Source organism: Sus scrofa, chromosome 12 (assembly GCF_000003025.6).
Source record: "Sus scrofa isolate TJ Tabasco breed Duroc chromosome 12, Sscrofa11.1, whole genome shotgun sequence".
In the NCBI taxonomy this organism is placed as follows: Eukaryota; Metazoa; Chordata; class Mammalia; order Artiodactyla; family Suidae; genus Sus; species Sus scrofa.
The window spans coordinates 25,642,372-25,664,570 of record NC_010454.4 but is presented as its reverse complement, the minus strand read 5'-3'; positions in this window follow the sequence as shown (position 1 = coordinate 25,664,570).

Here is a 22,199-nt window from a genome sequence, read left to right as displayed (position 1 = left end):
TACAGGGTCCGACCAAGGGTCCTGCCAGGCTTAGTCCCCAATCCCATGTGTTTACCACCTCAGACCCCCTGACCCAGGTGTCTACAGCCAAACTCTGGGTTCTTTCCATGCCTGGCCGTTTTTTCTGGGTTCCCCCCTACAAAGCGGCTCCTGCCCCCACCCCCACCCCCGGCCCTGGCTTCCGAACTTCCTCCTTCCAGGCAGGTCTCTCAGCCTCTCTAAGGTCCCGGTTTGGAATCCATCAGCCAGCACGGTTTTGATTTTCACAGTCAGGATGATGGGATCACAGGTCGTTATCGGCCAGACTGTCCTCCCACCTCCCTGCTGATACTGGCCCGTCCCCTCTCACTCCACTGGGAGAGGACAGCCCTGTGGGTCCTGGGGGAGGGGGGAGAGGTGGGCCCTTGTGGCAGCGGGCAGGAGGGAGCCATAGGGAGCTGGGGCAAACCGCTTTCTGCATCAGCAGCCTCACGGTGAGACACTCTGTTTGCTGGGGCAGAAAGGAGGTGCCAGTGTTGACTCTGAACCTGGAAGGAGCCATTATCTTGGCAGTAAGCTCCCGACCCATCCCTTTGATCAACCTTCCCTCAGAGGCCATTAACATCCTTCTTTATGGGCCTGGGGATGTGGCCAAGACTCTCACCTCATCTGAGGCCCCGGGTGGCTGCCTTTGAACTTCTCCCCATGCCGGGGCACCTGCCACGGGGACCAACCTGGCCCCCTCCACAAGGACCGTAAGTGAGCAGCCTTCAACCTCGGAGGAGTGAGGTGATCTGATGGGAGGAGGAGTCTGAGTTCCTGGGGAGCCCCCAGCGTGATGGGGGCAGGTGAGACACTTACCACTGCTGACAGATTGAAGAGGCAGCCCAGCAGGACAGAGCTGAGTGAGAGCCTCGGGATGGCTTCCTGGAGGAGGAGGCAAGGAGTGGCCAGAGAAGCAAGGGCAAGGAAAAGAGGAGGGGTCAGTGGTGAGACTGGGAGAGGGAAGAGGGGCCTCTGGAGGAGATAGGGGTAGTTTGTCCATCCAGAGTGTGGAAGGGGGGCCAGGCGGTGGGGCAGGAAGGTGGGCAATTGCAGATGCTGAGGTGGCACCGCTGAGTCTCAGTTGACTCCTCTGTAAAAATGGGTCGGACACCTGCCTCCCCAGTTGCTGTGAGGATTAGCCGAGACCCTGTGTATAAAGGCCCTGGCTGGAGATCACACTTCTCACTTCCTGCTCTGCCTTCATCCACTCCCCCCCCCAGCCCCCAAGGGGCTGGCTCCCTCCCCCTTCCCGGCATCTGGCCTCATCTGGAAACATCTGAGGCCCCAGTTCAGGCTCTGAAGGAAGAGCAGGTGGAGGCCGGGCCAGGCGGGGGCAGCGGCTGGAGATGCATGTCCCTCTCGCCTACCTCCCCCAGGAGCCTCATTCAACACAGATTTGTCCATAATCACTCCTGAACCTTCCCTCCCACCGCCCCTTACACACACCTGTTTTCTCTCGCAGCATCTCGTGTGCCCCCCGCCCCCACCACCAGAACCCCAGTCGGGCCTCTGCTTTGCTTCCTCCAGCTTTTCCTTCAGCGGCTGCCCCACGATGGATGCTCCAGTGTTGTTTCCAACATTCTAGGCAATTTTGTATTCTCCTCCATAACATACATGATTCTATACAAAAATATTTTATGTTCAGTTAAATTACCAAACGTTTCCCTCAAAAATCTTTTTTTTTTTTTCATTTGTTGAAGGTTTATGGACGTATAGTTGATTTGCAATGCTGGGATCATTTCTGCTGTGTAACAAAGTGACTCGGTTATTCGCGTACACACATCCATTTTTTTCAGATGCTTTTCCCATGTAGGTTATCACAGAATAGTGGATAGAGGTCTCTGTGCCATACAGCAGGTCGCTGTTGGCAGGCATTCCATATACCTCAGTGTGCATATGCCAATCCCAAGCCCCCAGTCCATTTCTCCCCTCCCCCAGTCCCCTTTGGTAACTATAAGTTTGTTTTTAAAGTCTATGAGTCTGGAGTCCCCATTGTGGCCCAGTGGTTAACGAATCTGACTAGGAACCATGAGGTTGCAGGTTCGATCCCTGGCCTTGCTCAGTGGGTTAAGGATCTGGCGTTGCTGTGGCTGTGGTGTAGGCCAATAGCTACAGCTCTGATTAGACCCCTAGCCTGGGAACCTCCCTATGCTGCAGGAGCGGCCCTAGAAAAGGCAAAAAGATTAAAAAAAATAAAAAATAAAGTCTGTGAGTCTGTTTCTATTTTGTAAATATGTTCATTTGTATCCTTTTTTAGATTCCACAGATAAGTGATATCATATGATGTTTGTCTTTCACCATCTGGTTAACTTTACTTAGTATGATAAGCTCTAGGTCCATCCACGTTGCTGCAAATGGCATTATTTCATTTTTCTTTATGGCTGACTTCCAATCATATATTCCATTGTATACATATAGCCATATCTTCTTTATCCACTCCTCTGTCAATGGACATTTAGGTTGCTTCCATGCCTTGGCTATTTAAATAGTGCTGCAATGCACATTAGGGTGCATGTATCTTTTCAAATGATGGTTTTCTCCGAATAGATGCCCAGGGGATTGCTGGATCGTATGGTAGTTCTATTTTTAGTTTATTGAGGAACCTCCATATTGTCTTCTTTTTATATATATACATTTAATGATTTTTATTTTTCCCACTATAGCTGATTTGCAGTGTTCCGTCAATTTTCTGTTTTTTGTTTTCTTTTGTCTTTTTAGGGCCACACACCTGCAGCACATGGACGTTCCCAGGCTAGGGGTCGAATCCAAGCTGTAGCCGCTGGCCTACGCCTCATCCACAGCAACGCCAGATCCGAGCCCCGTCCGCAACCTATACCACAGTTCACCGCAAAGCTGGATCCTTAACCCACTGAAGGATGCCAGGGATCAAACCCACAACCTCATGGTTCCTAGTTGGATTCATTTCTGTGCACCACAATGGGAACTCCTGTTCTGTCAATTTTCTACTGCACAGCAAGGTGACCCAGTCACACATACATGTATACATTCTTTTTTCTCACATTATCATGCTCCATCACAAGTGACCAGACATGGTTCCCAGTGCTATACAGCAGGATCCCATTGCATATCCATTCCAAAGGCAGCAGTTTGCATCTATTAACCCCAAACCTCCAGTCCCTCTCACTCCCTCCCCCTCCCTCTTGGTAACCACAAGTTTGTTCTTCATGTCCATAAGTTTCTTTTCTGTGGAAAGGTTCATTTGTGCCATATATTAGATTCCAGATGTAAGTGATATCATATGATATTTGTCTTCCTCTTTCTGACTTACTTCACTTAGTATGAGAGTCTCTAGTTCCATCCATGTTGCTGCAAATGGCATTATTTTGTTCTTTTTTATGGTTGAGTAGTATTCCATTATGTATACATACCACATCTTTTCTTTTTTTTTTTTTTTTTTTTGTCTTTTTGCCACTTCTCGGGCTGCTCCTGCGGTATATGGAGGTTCCCAGGCTAGGGGTCCAATCGGAGCTGTAGCCGCCCGCCTACGCCAGAGCCACAGCAATGCAGGATCCGAGCCACATCTGTGACCTGCACCACAGCGCACGGCAATGCCGGATCCTTAACCCACTGAGCAAGGGCAGGGACCGAACCTGCAACCTCATGATTCCTAGTCGGATTCGTTAACCACTGCACCACGACGGGGACTCCATATACCACATCTTCTTAATCCAATCATCTGTTGATGGACATTTAGGTTGTTTCTATGTCTTGGCTATTATGAATAGTGCTGCAATGAACATGCGGGTGTATGTGTCTTTTTCAAGGAAAGTTTTGTCCAGATATATGCCCAAGAGTGGGATTGCTGGGTCATATGGTAGTTCTACATATAGTTTTCTAAGGTACCTCCACACTGTTTTCCATAGTGGTTGCACCGATTTACATTCTTACCAACAGTGCAGGAGGGTTCCTTTTTTCTCCACACCCCCTTCCAGCATTTGTTATTTGTGGACTTATTAATGATGGCCGATCTGACTGGTGTGAGGTGGTAGTAGTTTTGATTTGCATTTCTCTAATAATCAGTGATATTGAGCTTTTTTTCACGTGCTTGTTGGCCATCTGTGTATCTTCTTTGGACAAATGTCTATTCAGGTCTTTTGCCCATTTTTCAATTGGGTTGTTGGCTTTTTTGCTGTTGGGTTGTGTAAGTTGTTTGTATATTTTAGAGATTAAGCCCTTGTCAGGTGCATCATTTGAAACTATTTTCTCCCATTCTGTAAGTTGTCTTTTTGGAGTTTTTTTATGGTTTACTTTGCTGTGCAAAAACTTGTCAGTTTGATTGGTTCCCACTGGTTTATTTTTGCTTTTATTTCTGTTGCTTTGGGAGACTGACCTGAGAAAACATTTGTAAGGTTGATGTCAGAGAATGTTTTGCCTATGTTCTCTTCTAGGAGTTTGATGGTGTCTTGTCTTACATTTAAGTCTTTAAGCCATTTGGAGTTTATTTTTGTGCATGGTGTGATGGTGTGTTCCAGTTTCATTAATTTGCATGCAACTGTCCAGTTTTCCTGGCACCAATTGCCAAAAAGACTGTCTTCTTCCCATTTTATATTCTTGCCTCCTTTGTCAAAGGTTAATTGATCATAGGTGTCTGGGTTTATTTCTGGGTTCTCTATTCTGTTCCATTGGTCTGTCTGTCTGTTTTGGTACCAGTACCACACTGTCTTGATGACTGTGTCTCTGTAATATTGCCTGCAGTCTGGGAGTTATGCCTCCTGCTTGGTTTTTGTTCCTCAGAACTGCTTTGGCAATTCTGGGTCTTTTGTGGTTCCATATAAATTTTGGATAGTTTGTTGTAGTTCTGTGAAAAATGTCATGGGTAATTTAATAGGGATTGCATTGAATCTGCAGATTGCTTTGGGTAGTAAGGCCATTTTTTACAATATTAATTTTTCCAACCCAGGAGCATGGAATACCTTTCCATTTCTTTGCATCCTCTTTAATTTCCTTGATGAATGTTTTATGGTTCTCAGCATATAGGTCTTTCACCTCCTTGGTCAGGTTTATTCCCAGATATTTGATTTTTGGGGGTGCAATGTTAAAAGGGATTTTTGTATCCCTTTTCTAATATTTCATTGTTAGTATACAGAAATGTGACTGATTTCTGAATGTTAATCTTATATCCTGCTACTTTGCTGAATTTGTTGACTGGTTCGAGTAGTTTTGAGGTTGAGTCCTTAGGGTTCTCTATATACAGTATCATGTTATCTGCATAGAGTGACACTTTTACCTCTTCTCTTCTAATTCGGATACATTTTTTTCTTTTGTTTGTCTGATTGCTATGGCTAGGACTTCCAATACTCTGTTGAATAAAAGTGGTGCGAGTGGACATCCTTGTCTTGTTCCAGATTTTAGTGGGAAGGCTTTCAGCTTTTCTCTATTGAGTATTATATTTGCTGCGGGTTTGTCATAAATGGCTCTTATTATATTAAGGTATGTTCCCTCTATACCCACTTTGATAAGAGTTTTGATCATGAAATGGATGTTGGACATATTGTTTTTCATAGTGGTTGTACCATGGTACATTCCTACCAACCGTGTAGGCGAGGTCCTTTTTCTCCACACCCTCTCCAGCGTTTATTGTTCCCAGATTTTTTGATGATGGCCAGTCTGGCTGGTGTAAGATGGTACCTCACAGAGATTTCGATTTGCGTTTCTCTAATAATTCGCACTGAAAAATCATGACTGAGAGCAGTGCCATTCTTTACCCCTTGGCTCTGCCCACTCAAGACACATGACGAGGACTCGGGGGGCCCTGTACCCCCTTTTTGAGCCATGCTTCAGGCCTCCATGGGGACACAATATGCCCAGACAGGGCTTCCTGTCCAGCACCAAGAGCAGAAGGCAAGGCCTCTGGGGTGGGAGGGGGTCCCTGGATCCCTGGCACCTGCCTCGGCACCGGGAGCAGCAGGACTCTGGCCTGATGGGTTACGAGGGTCTTTGACAAGAGTCAGAGTTAACATTGGAATGAGCAGGTGTCCCCTTTGGCAGGAGAAGTAGATGGTCCTCCTGTGGTCTGACCTCATTCCCTCCTGCTTCAGGGGCAGAATCTTGGGCTCATAAAATGTCCCCAAAGAGGACTTTGGGGATCCTATAGTCCCATCACCTGGTTACAAATGGGGCCACACAGGGGTCTCATTGGAGACTCCAAAAACCTTTCTGGGAGTTCCCATTGTGGCTTAGCGAGTTAAGAACCCCTACATAGAGTCCGTGAGGATGCAGCTTCCATCCCTGGCCTCACTCAGTGGGTTAAGGATCCGGCGTTATCTTGAGCTGTGGTATAGTTCACAGATGTGGCTTGGATCTGGAGTTGCTGTGACTGTGGCATAGTCCGGCAGCTACAGCTCCTGTTTGACTCCTAGCCCGGGAACTTCCATGTGCCCCTTATGTAGCCCTAAAAAGAAAAAGAACGAACAAACAAACAGGCAAAAACCTTCCTTCTTCCAATATTGATCTGTTCTCGGTTTCAAGGGTGTGGTCACGGTCAGCAGAATAGTTCCCTCCTCCCCAGCTGTCCATGTTCTAATACCTGGAACCTATGTTACCTTCCATGGCAAGAGGGACTTTGTAGATATTATTAAAATTAAGCTATTTATTTTTTATTTATTTTTTTTTTTAGGGTCACACCACGGCACATGGAAGTTCTCAGGCTAGGGGTCGAATCAGAGCTACAGCTGCTGGCCACAGCCACAGCCACAGCAACGTGGGATCCAAGCCACATCTGCAATCTACACCACAGCGGTCGCAGCCACACCAGATCCCCAACTGAGTGAGGCCAGGGCTCAAACCCACATCCTCATGGATCTTAGTCGGATTCGTTTCCACTGTGCCACAAGGGGACCTGCCTAAACTTACGAATTTTGTGACGGAAATTATCCAGGATTATCTCATGAGCTCTGTGTAAACACAAGGGTCCATATAAGGGAAAGTGGGAGGCAGAAGATTCATGGACACGTGACAATGGAAGCAGAGGCCAGCGTGAAGTGAGGAAGCGCCATGACCCCTTGTCCATGGCGCCAAGGAACGCGGGCAGCCTTTAAAAGCTAGAAATGGCAAGGAAACAGCGACTCCCCTTCCAAAGGATGCACTCCTGTGGACAATTTTAGGCTTCTAATCTCTGCCCTGAATTTATATTTTTTATTTATTTACTTATTTTTGCTTTTTACGGCCACACCCGCAGCATGTGGAGGTTCCCAGGGCTAGGGGTCGAACTGGAGCTACAGCTGCTGGTCTACACCACAGGCACAGCAACACAGGATCCGAGCTGCATCTGACACCTACACCACAGCTCACGGCAACGCTGGATCCTTAACCCACTGAGCGAGGCCAGGGATGGAAGCCACAACCTCATGGTTCCTAGTCAGATTCGTTTCCACTGTGTCAGGACGGGAATTGCAGCGCATTTATATTTTTTAAATCACTAAATGTGTGGTAATTTTTACAGCAGTGCTAGATAATTAATTGCTAATTAATTACTAATGGCACATGGCTTGGTTGGCTCAAGCGGGGGGGCGGGGGTTGGGAGGGAGACTCTGAAGAGCCCTCCCCTTAAGTCCTTTCATCCTTCCTTCCAAAGCATTAATTGCCTACCTCTTCTGTGTCAGGCACATAACAAAGTGATTATCTGAGCGCCTGCCTTCAAGCAGCTTACAGGTCCGCAGGACTACAGACCGGCAAGCACATGAGAACCAGAGAGTGAAAGACTGGAAACGTATGGCTACCAAAGCAGAGAGGGAGAGGGGAGGGACCAATTAGAAGTATAGGATTAACAGATACCCACTACATAAAATAAACAAGCAACAGGAGTTTTCATATAGCACAGGGAATGATACCCAATATTTTGTCATAACTGATAAGGAAGTATAATCTGCAAAAAAAAAATTTTTTTAAAAAGAACCATGAATCACTACTCTATACACCTAAAACTAACACAATACTTCCATTCAAATTTTAAAAGAGTGGGAGTTCCCTGTTGTGGCTCAACAGAAATGAATCTGACTAGCATCCATGAGGATGCAGGTTCAATCCCCAGCCTCCCTCAGTGGGTTAAGGATCTGGCATTGCTGTGAGCTGTGGTGTAGGTTGCAGATGCGGCTCGGATGCTGTGGTATAGACCGGCGGCTACAGTTCCAATTCGATCCCTAGCCTGGGAACCTCCATATGCCACAGGGGTGGTAGGGCCTTTTAGGAAAAGACCAAAAAAAAAAAAAAAATTTTTTTTAAAGAGTGGCTTTTAATTGGGGAGCAGGGCACAAGCTGTAACCTGTGTGGGGATAGGAGCTGGAAGAAAGAAGTAAGCTTCTATCCTGAGTGCTCAGCTGTGACCAGGGCAAGTTGCTTGTCCTAGGTCCCAGCTTCCATATCTGCAAAGTAAGACGAATCATAACACTTACCTTGAGAGATTGTGAAAATTACATAGTGGTGAACAGCGAGTGCTTTTGGCGTAGTGTGTGGCACAGGGTAAGTACTCAGGAAAGGAAGGCTTTACAAAGCAGTTAGAATTTGAGCCCAGAATTGAAGACCAAATAGGAATTTGTTGGGCAAACCAGCTGGAGGAAGGTGTTCCAAGTAGAAAAGAAAAAAAAAAAAAAAGCATGTGTAAGGCATGGAGGATTTTCGGGGGGCAATTGCAATAAGATTCAGGAGGCTGGAGCCTAAAGCAACTGAGAAGCAGGAGCAATGCTTGGAGAGTAGGCAGGAGTTGATCAAGGGCTCTTTATGCCATTTCTAAAGATGATTTTATCCTGAAGCCATTAGGGAGCCCCTGAAGGTGGTTGAGGAAGGGAATGAACCAATCCGATTTGATGGTGGCAAACAATCCTGTACTCGAGGTTGGTTCCAAAGAAAGAGGAGAGACTGGGGAGGGGGAATCCCATTCAAATTCAGGCTGTGGCACAGAGGGGAGAAGGCGTTTCCATTGCCCTTAACTGTGAACCAGAGAGGATCTCCAAGGAGGAGGGGGGCTTCAGAACAAGTCAGAGGGCAAGACCCAGATACCCGTTGTCCATATGAGGTCCAAGGTACCCTAACAGCCATGACCTCTGGACAAACATCCAGGCTGGATGCACAGACTTATATAGAACTGATATCAGCGCTTTGGAGAGATGGTGAAAAGAGTCTTTGCTCTCATCCAGTTTTTCTGGGGAACTGGTTGCTGCCTGACCTGCCCGAGGAGGGGGGTGCTGCCTTAGCTCATTTCTCTGTAACTGGAGCTGCAGAGTCAGTGTGGGACTAGGTGGAGGCGGGGAGAGGTGAGGATGCCAGAATGGCTGTATCCTGCCCCCCCAGCCTGGCTGAATCTAAGCTGTCCTCAGTGCCCAGGGATTGGCCCTTTGACAATATGATAGACTAAAAATAAACCAGGCATTGCCATTTAAACTTCGGAACCAAGTCTCCTGACTTGAGTTTTAATCGCCCCAGTGAGGTGGGACACTGACCCCAAGTTACTTTGGGAGGTGAATGCCGAGACTGTTTTTCACCCATTAATGAGAGGGGGGAAAAAAAACCAATAAAGGACCATCTGACTTAATCTCAAGTAATTTATTGATTCTTGAAAAGAGGAAGCAGAGGAAGCCAGCCAAAGCTATTGGCTGCCATTTGAATAAGTCATCAGGAGCCTTCTTGGATTGGAGATGCAGTTCAATTTGTGCATTTAGCATCTTCTGCCCTGGGGGAGAGTTCCTGATGGGAGTCAGCCTCCCTCACTTGACTGCAAGCTGACTGAGGACAGAGATCTTGGTTCGGCGCCTGGCTGGCCGGTGAAGCGTCCTAAGTGCTTTCTCTGCCTCTGCCTTGGCTCCTCCCATTCACCCAACAGTCTTCCTAAACACAACTCAGATCCTCTGGCTCTGCCGAAATGCCTGCAGGACTCTCCACAGCTATAGCGACAATTCCCAGTGTGCCCTGGACATTATCGGTCCTAAGAGATGCTCCTGAAGAACAAAATGGGGATGGGGGTAGGGGGCCAATACGATTGGGAAATGTTCTATTGGAGTTTCCCATCCCTTTGAGAGTCCCATTCCGCATAAGCATAGTAAAGGCTCTGAGAAGTCCTGCAAGGTTAGCATGTTTGACACAGCTTCTCCAAACTTATTCGGTCATGAACAATCTTTTTTTTTTTTTGCAAGAAATACCTTTAAACAGCCCAAGAAACTTTCCCACACTTTGGGAAGCAGTGAAGTGAATGGTAAGTCCACTCAGGGAGGGGAAGGCCAGCTGTGACATGACAAGTCCCTGCCTGAGGGACCTGGGTCCGTAGCAGCAGCTGGGGAGCAGCACCGCCAAAGGGGAAGAGTGGCTGCGGGGAGACGTGACCAAGACTGTGACAGTGCAGCAAGAACTCTCTTCTCTAGGTTGTCCTGAGCAAGAGTGTGACCTGGCCCATGCTGAATGAATCGCAGCTTCTTATTGGACCCAGAAGCCCCTGACCACGGAGTCACTGGGAAGGCAGGCCATGATGAGTTATCTCCCCCACCCAAAAGAATGTTCTAGCTTGTCAAGTAGATAGTCAAGAAGGCCATGTCCCAATAAATCCCCTACAGAGGAAACTATCATGGAAGGAAAAGCACAGGCTTTGAGGCACAATCTGGGCTTCCCATCCTGAGCCTATCACTTCCTAGGAGCAGTGAGGCTGTGGATAAGTCACCCACTCTCTGAGCCTTTTTCCTCATCTGTAAAATGGGAAGTAGCTTTTCTGCAGGGAGACAGGATTCAAACGGGAATCCTGATGCCTCCTAAAGCAGCGTGGTTCATGGCCCCACGGTTTCAATCTCATCACCTCCAAGGTTCTAGACACTCTCAAGGCTAGGATTAAGCTTCATCCCTCATTCAGCCATCATTCATTCAATCCAAATATTTATCAGGTGCCTCCAATGTGCCAGGCACTGGAGAACTAACACCGGAAAAACATAAGTCAGGTCTCTGCCTGCGCGGAGCTCCGTCTGCTGGGGACCAACTCATTCAGGTGTTTATTCAACACCGAGCCACCGCCAAGCGCCAGGCACTGTGCTGGGCTCGGCCCTATGTCCTGTGTTTACGAAGCAGCCTCCCCATCCTCCCTTCATTTGTTCCCCATACAGCCTGATGAGGAAGCAAGTACAAGGAGGACATTGTTTTAAAAAAAAAATTGTATTAAAAGTTTGTTGATTTATGATGTTTGGTCAATTTCTGCTGTACAGCAAAGGGACCCAGTCATACACATATATACATGCTTTTTATCGCATTATCTTCCATCACAAGTGATTGCACCCGGATTACGTTTTGCAGGCAAGAAGCTAGAGATGCAGGAAGACCAAGTGGAAAGCTGATCTGGGAACCAAAACCTCCTCTCTTCACAGGGATCCACTGAAGGCCTGCTCTGGGCCAGATGCAGATGTCCAGTCTGGCTGCCTTTGTTTGCCTGTGTGTCGTCCCGGTCCCTATTTGTCCCCAAGACCTGATCCTCCCCCTCATCAAGCCCTCAGCCAGGGACCTTCCACACCACAGGGGTGCATTGTGAACTGATTCCTCGAATTGCAGCGCCTCGGCTGTCCCCCTTTGTAGCCCAGGAGATCCTTCCTGCACTTGAACCTCCATACCTTACAGGTCAGGGCTGATTCCTCCTGGGGGCCTCCTTTGAGCAGAGCAATGCTCCAGGCAAGATCTTCACTTTCCTCCCAAATGCCAGCATGCGAGCGGAAGGCACAGCAGACCCTGCACTGCCAGCCAAGTGGGGGCTCACTCGGGGGCCCCCTGGGACTGCTGGGAGGAGCAGGGAGCCGGGCGTGCAGATCTTCCGAAAAGCCAGTGGCGCTAAGCAATCCGAGTGGGAGAGAAGGAGAGAGTCGTGGGGGAGGGGCACAGTGTAGTGAGCCCCCCACCACGTTCCCGGGAGTCTGGAAACTGGCAGCAGGATGGAATCCTGGAGGGAAGCACTGGGAGGGGGGTGGGGCAGTATCACCTAACACCCAACTTGCTGTCAACTTGAATGAATACATCCCAGTTGCGCCAGATAGGACTGACAAGCCCAGCAGCCCCAACCGCCCCCCACACCTTTTGTTTTTGTCTTTTTAGGGCCACACTGGCGGCATATGGAAGTTCCCAGGCTAGGGGTTGAACTGGAGCTGCAGCTGCCAGCAGCCTCCACCACAGCCACAGCAACACGGGATCCAAGCCATGTCTGCGACCTCCACCACAGCTCACAGCAACGCCGGATCCTTAACCCACGAAGCGAGGCCAGGGATCGAACCCGCAACCGCATGGATGCTAGTCAGATTCATCACCGCTGAGCCACAACGGGAACTCCCCAAAGCCCCTTCTGAGTACCCCTCCTCCTCCACTTCCACCTCTTCCAGGAAGACTTCTCAGATCATGTCCCCTGACCAGAGCATTCCCGGGGTGTCCACCCAGCTCCAGTACAAACAATCTCCATCTCTCTTTTTCCTGGGCGTTTTCTGTCCCTGTCAAGCCTGGGCTCCGGGTGGTGGGCCAAGTCTGTGGTGCAGGAGACCGTGGAGGTTTCTGGAGAGCATCTCCTTCCTCTGCAGGTACGGGATCGCCACTGCAGCTGAGACCCAGGCCAGCGCCCGCTTCGGAGGTCACCCCTCATCTCCGCCAGCTCCTGACTGTTCTACAGCTGTTCACAGCCGCTCTCTCTCTCGTGCTCCTGGCACAGAGACCTCCGCCCGGGTCTGGATCTTGTCTCCTCTTTCATCTCCCGCTCCTGGTTCTTACCAACGTTATTCCTCTAACCCCACAGGCAGCGAGCCGTCGCCTCTAAATCATGCTCCCGGAGTTCCCGTCGTGGCGCAGTGGTTCACGAATCCGACTAGGAACCATGAGGTTGCGGGTTCGGTCCGTGCCCTTGCTCAGTGGGTTAAGCATCCGGCGTTGCCATGAGCTGTGGTGTAGGTCGCAGACATGGCTCGGATCCCGTTTTTCTGTGGCTCTGGCGTAGGCCGGTGGCTACAGCTCTGATTCGACCCCTAGCCAGGGAACCTCCATATGCTGCGGGAGCGGCCCAAAGAAATAGCAAAAAGACAAAAATAAAATAAAATAAATCACGCTCCCTGCGGTGTAAGGTGCATATCTTCTTCCCATCTGGGTTCTGCAGGGGTATCAAGGATGTGGGGGTCGATCCAAGGTACAACCGTCGGGTTGGGGTGCGTAAGCTATTCTCAGAGCTCATGCCAATGCCTTCCTGAGGAGGAGAATTTTGATCTCCACGAATTCACTTATTGCCAGGAGAAAGTAGAGCTGTTTCTTTCCTCTTCACAGGTGGAAAACCCCACAGGCAGGAATCCAGTCATCTTCCTTGTCGCCACCTTCCTCCCCTTACTAATTCCCTGCCAGCTCCTCGTTGGAGCCAGCATCAGCTCATGCCTGAACCCCTGCCAACACTTTCTAACAAGTCTCCCCACCTCCACTCTCATTACCCCCAATATGCCGCCAACCTAGACAAGCATGTCACCCTCCAACACAACCTCAAAACGTTAGGTGGCTGCAACTGCTCTTCCACCAAGGTTTTATTTTTTTATTTTTATTATTTATTTATTTATTTGGTCTTTTCTAGGGCCGTACCCACGGCATATGGAGATTCCCAGACTAGGGGTCTAATCAGAGCTGTAGTCACTGGCCTCTGCCAGAGCCACAGCAACTCAGGATCGGAGCTGCATCTGCAACCTACACCACAGCTCACGGCAATGCCGGACCCTTAACCCACTAATCGAGGCCGGGGATGGAACCCTCAACCTCATGGCTCCTGGTCAGATTCGTTAACCACTGATCCAAGATGGGAACTCCTCGATTAAGGTTTTAAAATGACCCAGAAGAATTTGCATGGTCAGTTTCTGTTTCTGCCCACCTCTCTCTCTGCCCCCCTTGGGTTTTTGTTTTGTTCTGTTTTGTTTTTTGCTTTGCCATGGCTGTGGCATGTGGAAATTCCCAGGCCAGGATCAAGCCCGAGTCACAGCAGTGACAACACTGAATCACTTAACCATTAGGCCACCAGGGAACTCCCCCCTTGCTTTTCAAAATCTAGCCACAACTACCTTCTCACAACCCCTTTGACACATTCCCTCCTACCACAGGGCCTTTGCATATACTGTCTTCTCTGCCTGGACTGTTCTCCCCTCCCCTCAGCTTTCAGCTTGAGCATCACCACCTGGGAAGTCCCTCAGCTTCCCTGGCTCAGCAAATGCTCCATGAATATGCTCAGGGCCTCACGTTCTACCTTTTCTTGGCACTGACCACAGTCGTCATTCTGACTGCATTTGTGTGGCTATTTAATGGATGTCTGCTCTCCACTAGATCATGGCCTCCATGCGGGGAGAAGCCAAGCTGGCTTTGCTCTCTCTTATCCCCATGGCTAGCATGGTGCCTGGCACATAGTGGACTCTCAATAAATAGTTACTCTTTGGAGTTCCTGTTGTGGCTCAGTGGTTAACGAATCCAACTAGGAACCATGAGGTTGCGGGTTCAGTCCCTGCCCTTGCTCAGTGGGTTAAGGATCCGGCGTTGCCGGGAGCTGTGATGTAGGTTGCCAATGAGGCTCAGATCCCGCGTTGCTGTGGCTCTGGTGTAGGCTGGCGGCTACAGCTCCGATTGGACCCCTAGCCTGGGAACCTCCATATGCCACAGCCCTAGAAAAGGCAAAAAAAAAAAAAAAAAAAAAAAAGAGGAAGGAAAGGCAAAGCAGAGCATCTGTGAAAAACTCAGGGTGCCTCAGGTGGGAGGCAGGATGTTGACTGTTTAGGGAGACTCTTTGGGTCTCTTTGGGAAAGTGGCCACCCTCTCTGGTCCTTGGGTTGCCCAGAATGAGGACTTGGCAGGGAGCCACCACAGCCTTTCTCTTGAGCATCTCTCCAGTGAAACGGGAAAAGACAGGAGTTTCTGTTGTGGCTGGGTGGGTTAAAAACCCGACACAGCATCTGTGGGGATGTGGGTTCGAACCCTGACCTGGCTCAGTGGGTTAAAGATCTGGCGTTGCCACAAGCTCTGGCATAGGTCTTAGATGCAGCTCGAATCTGGTGTTGCCGTGATTGTGGTGTAGGCCTGTAACTGCAGCTCCGATTCAACAACTAGGTGCATAGCTGTGGCCATAAAAAGAAAAAGAAAAAAAAGAGAGATAGAAAAGGCCAACTACTGTCCTGACAGAGCCAGTTAGCCCCCTCTGAGCAATCCTGGAGGGCTTCCTGGAGTAGAAAGCTTTATAGAAGCCAAGCCACAGGCAGCCAGGGAAGGTACCTGAAGAGCCAGAGGCAGCAGTCAAGGAAAGGCAGTGTGAGCAGTGAGGGGACAGTGCCAGGGAGGCAGGAATCATCCTGCGGCAGTAATATGTCCACTAGTGTCATTCGTTGGTCAAAACCATCCAGAAGCTCCCGTCTCACTCCGAGGAAAGCCAGAGTCACCTTCTATCCTGCTCTCATCTCCTACTCCCCTCCCACCCCAGCTCCCACTGTTCCACAGCGCTGGCCTCCTCCTTGCTCCTCAAACACATGACCAGGCTCCTTAGGCTGCTCCCTCTTCCCAGAACAAATTCTTCAGCCCCACGGCTCACCCCTGCACCTGCGAGGCTTTGCTCAAGTGTCAACTTCTCAATGAAACCTCCCCTGACTATGCGATTTGAAATCATAAAAGACAAAAAAAAAAAAAAAAGAGTTCCCGTCGTGGCACAGTGCGCAGGAGAAACGAATCCAACTAGGAACCATGAGGTTGCAGATTTGATCCCTGACCTTGCTCAGTGGGTTAAGGATCCAGCATTGCTGTGAGCTGTGGTGTAGGTCGCAGACGTGGCTCGGATCTGGTGTTGCTGTGGCTGTGGTGTAGGCTGGCGGCTACAGCTCTGATTCAACCCCTAGCCTGGGAACCTCCATATGCTGCTGGTGCAAGCCTAAAATACAAAAAAAATAAGTAAAATAAGATAAAATAAAATAATAAAATCACACCCCTGGGTGTTCCTGTTGTGGTTCAGAGGTAACGAACTCGACTAGTATCTATGAGGTTGTGGGTTCGATCCCTGGCCTTGCTCAGTGGGTAAAGGCTCCAGTGTTGCTGTGAGCTACAGTGTAGGTCACAGGCACAGCTCGGTTCTGGCATGGCTGTGGCTGTGGCTATGGCTGTGGCATACGAACCCTAACTTGGGAACTTCCATATGCTCCCAGTGCAGTCCAGAAAAACAAAAGAACATAAAATCACCCCCTCCCCCAGCCCTGCCCTTGGCACTTCCTACTGCCTTTACCTTGCTCCCCACCAACAACCCCCATAGCACTCACAGCCTTCCAGCTACTCCACACCCAAGGTTCCCAGGCTAGGGGTGGAATCGGAGCTGCAGCTGCCAGCCTACACCACAGCCACAGGAACATGGGATCCGAGCTGCGCCTATGACCTACACCACTGCTCATGGCAGTACTGGATCTTTAACCCACTGAGCAAGGCCGGGGATTGAACCCGCCTCCTCATGAACACTAGTCAGGTTCGTTAATGCTGAGCCATAAAGGGAACTCCCCAACTGCCCTGTAATCTATTTATTCTCTCCCATGAGAGAGCAAATGTGTGTTCCAAGGATAAGAAACAGTTGTCTGTTTGTTGCCATATCATCAGCATCTGGGACAGGGCCTGGCACATAGTAGGTGCTTGTTTGTTGCCATGTCATCAGCACCTGGGACAGGGCCTGGCACACAGTAGGTGCTCAATACATGTTGATTGAATAACTCACTAATAGGGTAGACGTGGGGCTGGCAGCCTGGGAATAGGGTGGAAATTCATGTTTCCAGGCTTCTTAGTCAGCTAAAGGTAAGGAGGCCCAGAGAGGGCAGCCTGCTTCTGTGTAGCCACCCAGCCAGGAACAGAAGAGTCAACCCCCCTTCCTTGTCACGTCTGTCCCAGCTCTCCCTCCTCCCTGCCTTCAGGGCCTTCTCTGGGTGATTGTGCTCCTGGCATCTGGCATCCATCAGTCTCTTCCAGAAGCCTCTGGGAAACAACTGGGGGGGTGGCTAAAGCGATCCCAGATTGGGGACAGGCAGCCGTGTGCAGGCAAACTGCCCCTGTCGGCCCCAGCCCTGCCCAGAGCTGCCAGCCCAGTGGCTTCACCGCCCCCAACACCCCATGAGCCTGGGAGGAGGGTTTTGCCAACCACATACCACTCCCAGCTCCAGATTCCAGGGGGAAGGAGGAGGGGAGCCGGCGGGAGGGAACAAGAGCGAGCAAATGGGACCTGACAGGGCCGGGCACCCCAGGGAAAGAATGTAAATAAAGATCCGTAAATATTTAGGGGAAATGGAACGGGAAGTGGGAGAAGGAGGGGGGGAGGGGATGTGTTGGGTTTCCAACAACATCTGGAGGGCAGTCCCCCTCCGCATCCTCCCCCACAACCCATCTCACCCCATGTGGGGGCTCACAGTGTGTTGGCTCTCGGCTGTGTGTGTGTCTGCGCTGGACTGTCTGGATCTGTGTATACTTGGGGTGAGGCTGCGGGTCCGGAGGGCTTGCCTGGCCAAGTGTACGCAAGGCCAGCCTCACCGGCCCCACACTGAGTGTCTCCCTCTGGGTCACTCGTGTCTTGCTTTCCACAAGGCCCTGCTGTGAACCCAGGCCATGGGCATTGTGGAAGGAAAAGAAGGGGGTCCCTATGCTCGATGAGTTTCTTTCTTCCTTCTTCCCCCGCTCCACCTTTTTTTTCTTTTCTTTTCTTTTCTTTTTTTAGGGCCACACCTGTGGCACATCGAAATGCCCCCCTAACACCCCATAGCACTCACAGCCTCCCAGCTACTCCACACCCAAGATTCCCAGGCTAGGGGTGGAATTGGAGCTGCCGCTGCCAGCCTACACCACAGCCACACCACCACCAGATTTGATCCTCATCTGCGCCACCCATGCTGCAGCTTGCAGCAAGGCCGGATCCTTAACCCACTGAGCGAGGCCAGGGATCAAACCCACCTCCTCACTGAGACTACCCGCTAAGCCATGACGGGAACGCCCCTCAAGGAGTTTCTAAGTGACAGGATGATGACAACACATGTGGAGGGCCTTGAGAGAAGGGACTCTCAACCCAGGCCAGGGCAGACTGACATGGAGATCAGGGAGGGCTTCCTGGAGGAAGAGGCGCATTATGGGATTATGAAAGTATGGGAGACAGGGATGAGGAAAGAATAGATGTGTCAGAGGGGAAGTTCATTTTCAGGGAGAGGTAGGCATATGCAACACCAATGGGCAAGGTGGCAAAGGGCGATGGAGCAGGGGGCAAAGAAACCTGACCCAGCCCTGGGGGAAAATGTAAACCAAGAAGCCCACTGTGCCACCAAAGGCATGAGAGGGGACATTGCCAGGTTCCATCTCACCCTCCTTCTCTTCCACACCTTTTCCCTTTCTCTGTATCAACCAACCCTGGGCTTTGCCCCCGGCCCCTAACCCTAAGAGCATAGCTCAGGACCCTGGAGCCTTGGAGCTCCCGTCATGGCTCAGCAGAAACGAATCTGACGACATGCAGAACCCTGAAGCCTGGAGTATCTCATCAGTCCTACTGCATCACTTTTACAGAGGAGGAAACTGAGGCCTGGAGAAGGCAGGTGACCTGCCCAGGAATCCGTGGCAGTAAGTGGTAGAGCTGGGGCTAGAACGTGGGGCCCCTGGCTCATGTAGGAGGAAGTAAGAAGGCAAATCCCTCCTTGCTCTGGGCCACCTCAGGCCGTTTTGGGGACTCGACCTGTGTCTGGGCTGTTGGCAGATGTGGGCCATAACCAGTGGCCAGCCCTCCCCTGCACTCTGCTTGCTACTTCATCAGACCCACTGATGTCCCTTGCTCTGGCCCTTCCGCCACGGACACTGGCTAGCTTTGGCATAACCAGAGGGAGCCCTCGAACTGGGGATGGACACGCCAGGATCTGGATTATGGTTAGAGCAGAGGGGCGTGGGAGAGGCCCCAACCCAGGCCCTTAAGAGAACCTCATAGCACATAAGCGAGGATGTGGAGACATCCATTTATTTACTTAATAGCAAGTTGTTGCTGGTAGTTTGGTTTTTTTCTTTGGTTGGTTGGTTTTTTTTGGGGGGGGGGGGCTGCACTAGTGGCATATGGAGGTTCCCAGGCTAGGGGTCTAATTGGAGCTACAGCTGCCAGCCTACACCACAGCTCACAGCAACGCCAGATCCTTAACCCACTAATCGAGGCCAGGGATCGAACCCGCAACTTCATGATTCCTAGTTGGATTTGTTTCTGCTGCACCACAATGGGAACTCCCTTAACAACTAGATTTTAAGCAGCTATGGAGACCTGGCTCCTGGGTGCACAGGGAACAGCACGGAGCAAAGAAGTCTAAAGTAGTGGTTCTGGATTTCCCATTGTGGTTCAGTGGAAACGAATCTGACTAGTATCCATGAGGACACAGGTTCGATCCCTGGTCTGGCTGGGTGGGTAAAGGATCGGGGCATTGCCTTGAGCTGTGGTGTAGGTTGCAGATGAGGCTCGGATCCTGTGTTGCTGTGGCTGTGGTGTAGGCCAGCAGCTTGTAGCTCCAATTTGACCCCTAGCCTGGGAACTTCCATATGCCACAGGACCGGCCCTAAAAAGACCATAAATTAATTAATAATTAATTAATTAGTAAGGTAGTGATTTTTACACTATGCTTTGTGGACAGCCCCGCCCTCCCCGCTCCCCCCACCCACCCTGGCAAGATGCTACCATGGGAGTGGGGATTGAAGAGGTTTCTGCCTACCACCCCTCCAATCCCCACACTTCAACCAAAGTAGCTTCCAACTTTCATCTGCTTTACTAATCAGACTTCTAGGGAGATTTCATTTGAAGGCTCCCAATACTATTAGGAAAAAAAATATATATATATATATGAAATATACATGTATAAAAATATATATATATATATAAAGAGAGAGAGAGAAAAACCACTGCTTTCCTAGGAAATAGAAGACAAGATCCCCACCCACCCCTCCCCCTGCCACCACCCCCAAACAGAAATCACTACTGGAACAAAAGAAAGCAGAGAGGGTCTGCTTCCAACTTCAGGTTCGAAATGGGTACACCAGGGAGGGGGGCAAAAGTTCCAGGGTCCCAAGCATGAGGTTAGACCCTAGGAAGGATGTCTTAACAGATATTCCGGGCTTTGCTCTTGAAGCCCAACTGGGTCAGCCTCCCTCCGTGGGGCCCGCCTCACCGCACTGCTGAAGCAGCATCAGCTAAAAGTGCAGGGCCTTTAAAGAGGGTCCGAGGACGGGAGTGTCATCCTCCCGCCAACCACATCCAGGCTGGGAAACAACTGGGCCCTTTGTCCACCAGGAGGATGCCCAAAGGGTGAGGTCACCCCCAACATGGCTCTCTTTGTCCTAGAGCCAAGGAGACACCAAGGCTGAGTCCAGGCATCCTCCCCCTGTCCCCTGTCCCCAAAGCCCTGGGTTCCCCTCCTCTAAGAAGGGTTTCCCCAGGGGCCCAGGAAGGAGCATCAACAAGGAGGGAGGCTGGTGCAGCCAGCACTGGTAGAGATGAGGAAGGTTCGAGATGGGTACACCCAGGGAGGGGAACTGAGCAAAAGTTCCCAGGCTAGAAGGTGACCCTTCCTCAAAGGATCTTCAGGATTCTCCTGGGGCTGGGTCTACAAAGATGGTTCCAGGAGTTCCTGTTGTGGCACAATGAAATGAATGCAACTAGTATCCGTGAAGATGAGGGTTCCATCCCCGGGCTCCCTCAGTGGGTTAGGGATCCCACGTTGCTGTGAGCTACGGTGTAGGTCACAGACGCGGCTCTGGTCCCTCGTTGCTGTGGCTGTGGCCACCTAGGCTGGCAGCTGCAGCTCCAATTCTACCCCTAGCCTGGGAACTTCCATATGCTGCCAGTGCAGCCCTAGAAGCAAACAAAAAACAAAAACAAGCGGGAAAAAAAAAAAAAAAAAAGCAAAGATGGTTCCAAACCCCATAAGAAAAACGAAAGGTCCCCAAGAGCTTGCCTCAACTTTTGATCAGGAGGCCTTTGGGAAGGGGGTGACCTGAGAGTCCCACAGGGACAGTCATAGGGCGGGCTGTGCGCACAGGGGAAGCTGGGCGTGCAGAAGGCCGGAGGAAGTGTCCACACTCTGGAAGGGCAACAGAGCCAGAGTCTGAACCAGAGTTTCTGCGGAGCTGAGCTGGGAGGCCTTCAGAAGCTGCTGCCTCAGGATGGGGTGAAAGCAGATAAGAGGGACAAGAGAGCAGGCCAGAGGAGGGGTGGTCTAAATGGAGTTTGGAGGGGGTGCCATTGTGGTGTCACTGAGCACTAAGCTGGGGATCAGGGGCACTGGGTTCTAGTCCTGGCTCTGCCTCTAACTCACCCAGAACCCCTGTGCTTGTTCTCTACTCTCTTGGACCAGTGTCCCCCATCCGTGCAAAGGGATCCTTCCAAAGCCAAAGGGTTTTTGGGGGGGGGGTTGGCTTTTTAGGGCCGCATCCGCAGCATATGGAAGTTCCCAGGCTCGGGGTCCAGTTGGAGCTACAGCTGCCAGCCTAGCCACAGCCACAGCAACGCGGGACCCCCAACACACTGAGCCAGGCCAGGGATGGAACCTACATCCTCACGGATACTAGTCAGATGTTTCCGCTGTGCCACAATGGGGACTCCCAAAAGTTCCTAAGAGTTCAGACTCAGAAGTTCTAGGAAGCTGGGTGCAGGGCTGCAGATCTGGGGCACAGGACAAGGGGGCCCCTGGCCATCTGATGAGACAGGGTGCAACATGGCAGGGTAGGGAAGTGCCCTGAGAGCTTCAGCTAGGGGAGCGGCAGCTGTGAGGAGGGAGGAGCCAACTCTGACTGCGGAAGACCGCGGTGCCATTGGCGGGGAGTGGCTGTCCAAAGGCCACCAATGTTGAGAGGGTGGAGGGGTGTGTCCACTCGTGGGACTGAATGGCCAGCCAGAGAGGGCCAAGAGCACGCTGGGAGCAGGGGCCAGGACAAGGAAGGATTCTCAGACTTTGGGAGCACCCTGCCTCCCTGCCCCTCCTCACCCGATGCATTCTCATCCAGGCCCCACCCTGTCCTAGTGGAATCTTGTGGGAGCTGAGAACAGTCACTGCTGGGGTCAAGGAAGGGAGGGTCGCGAGGGACTAATTGCCCTAAATAAATGAGCAATTAAGGCTGTTACAGGAAGTATCCAGACACACACCCCCCCCATCCACCACCCTAAAAGATCACCATGGCAACTGCTG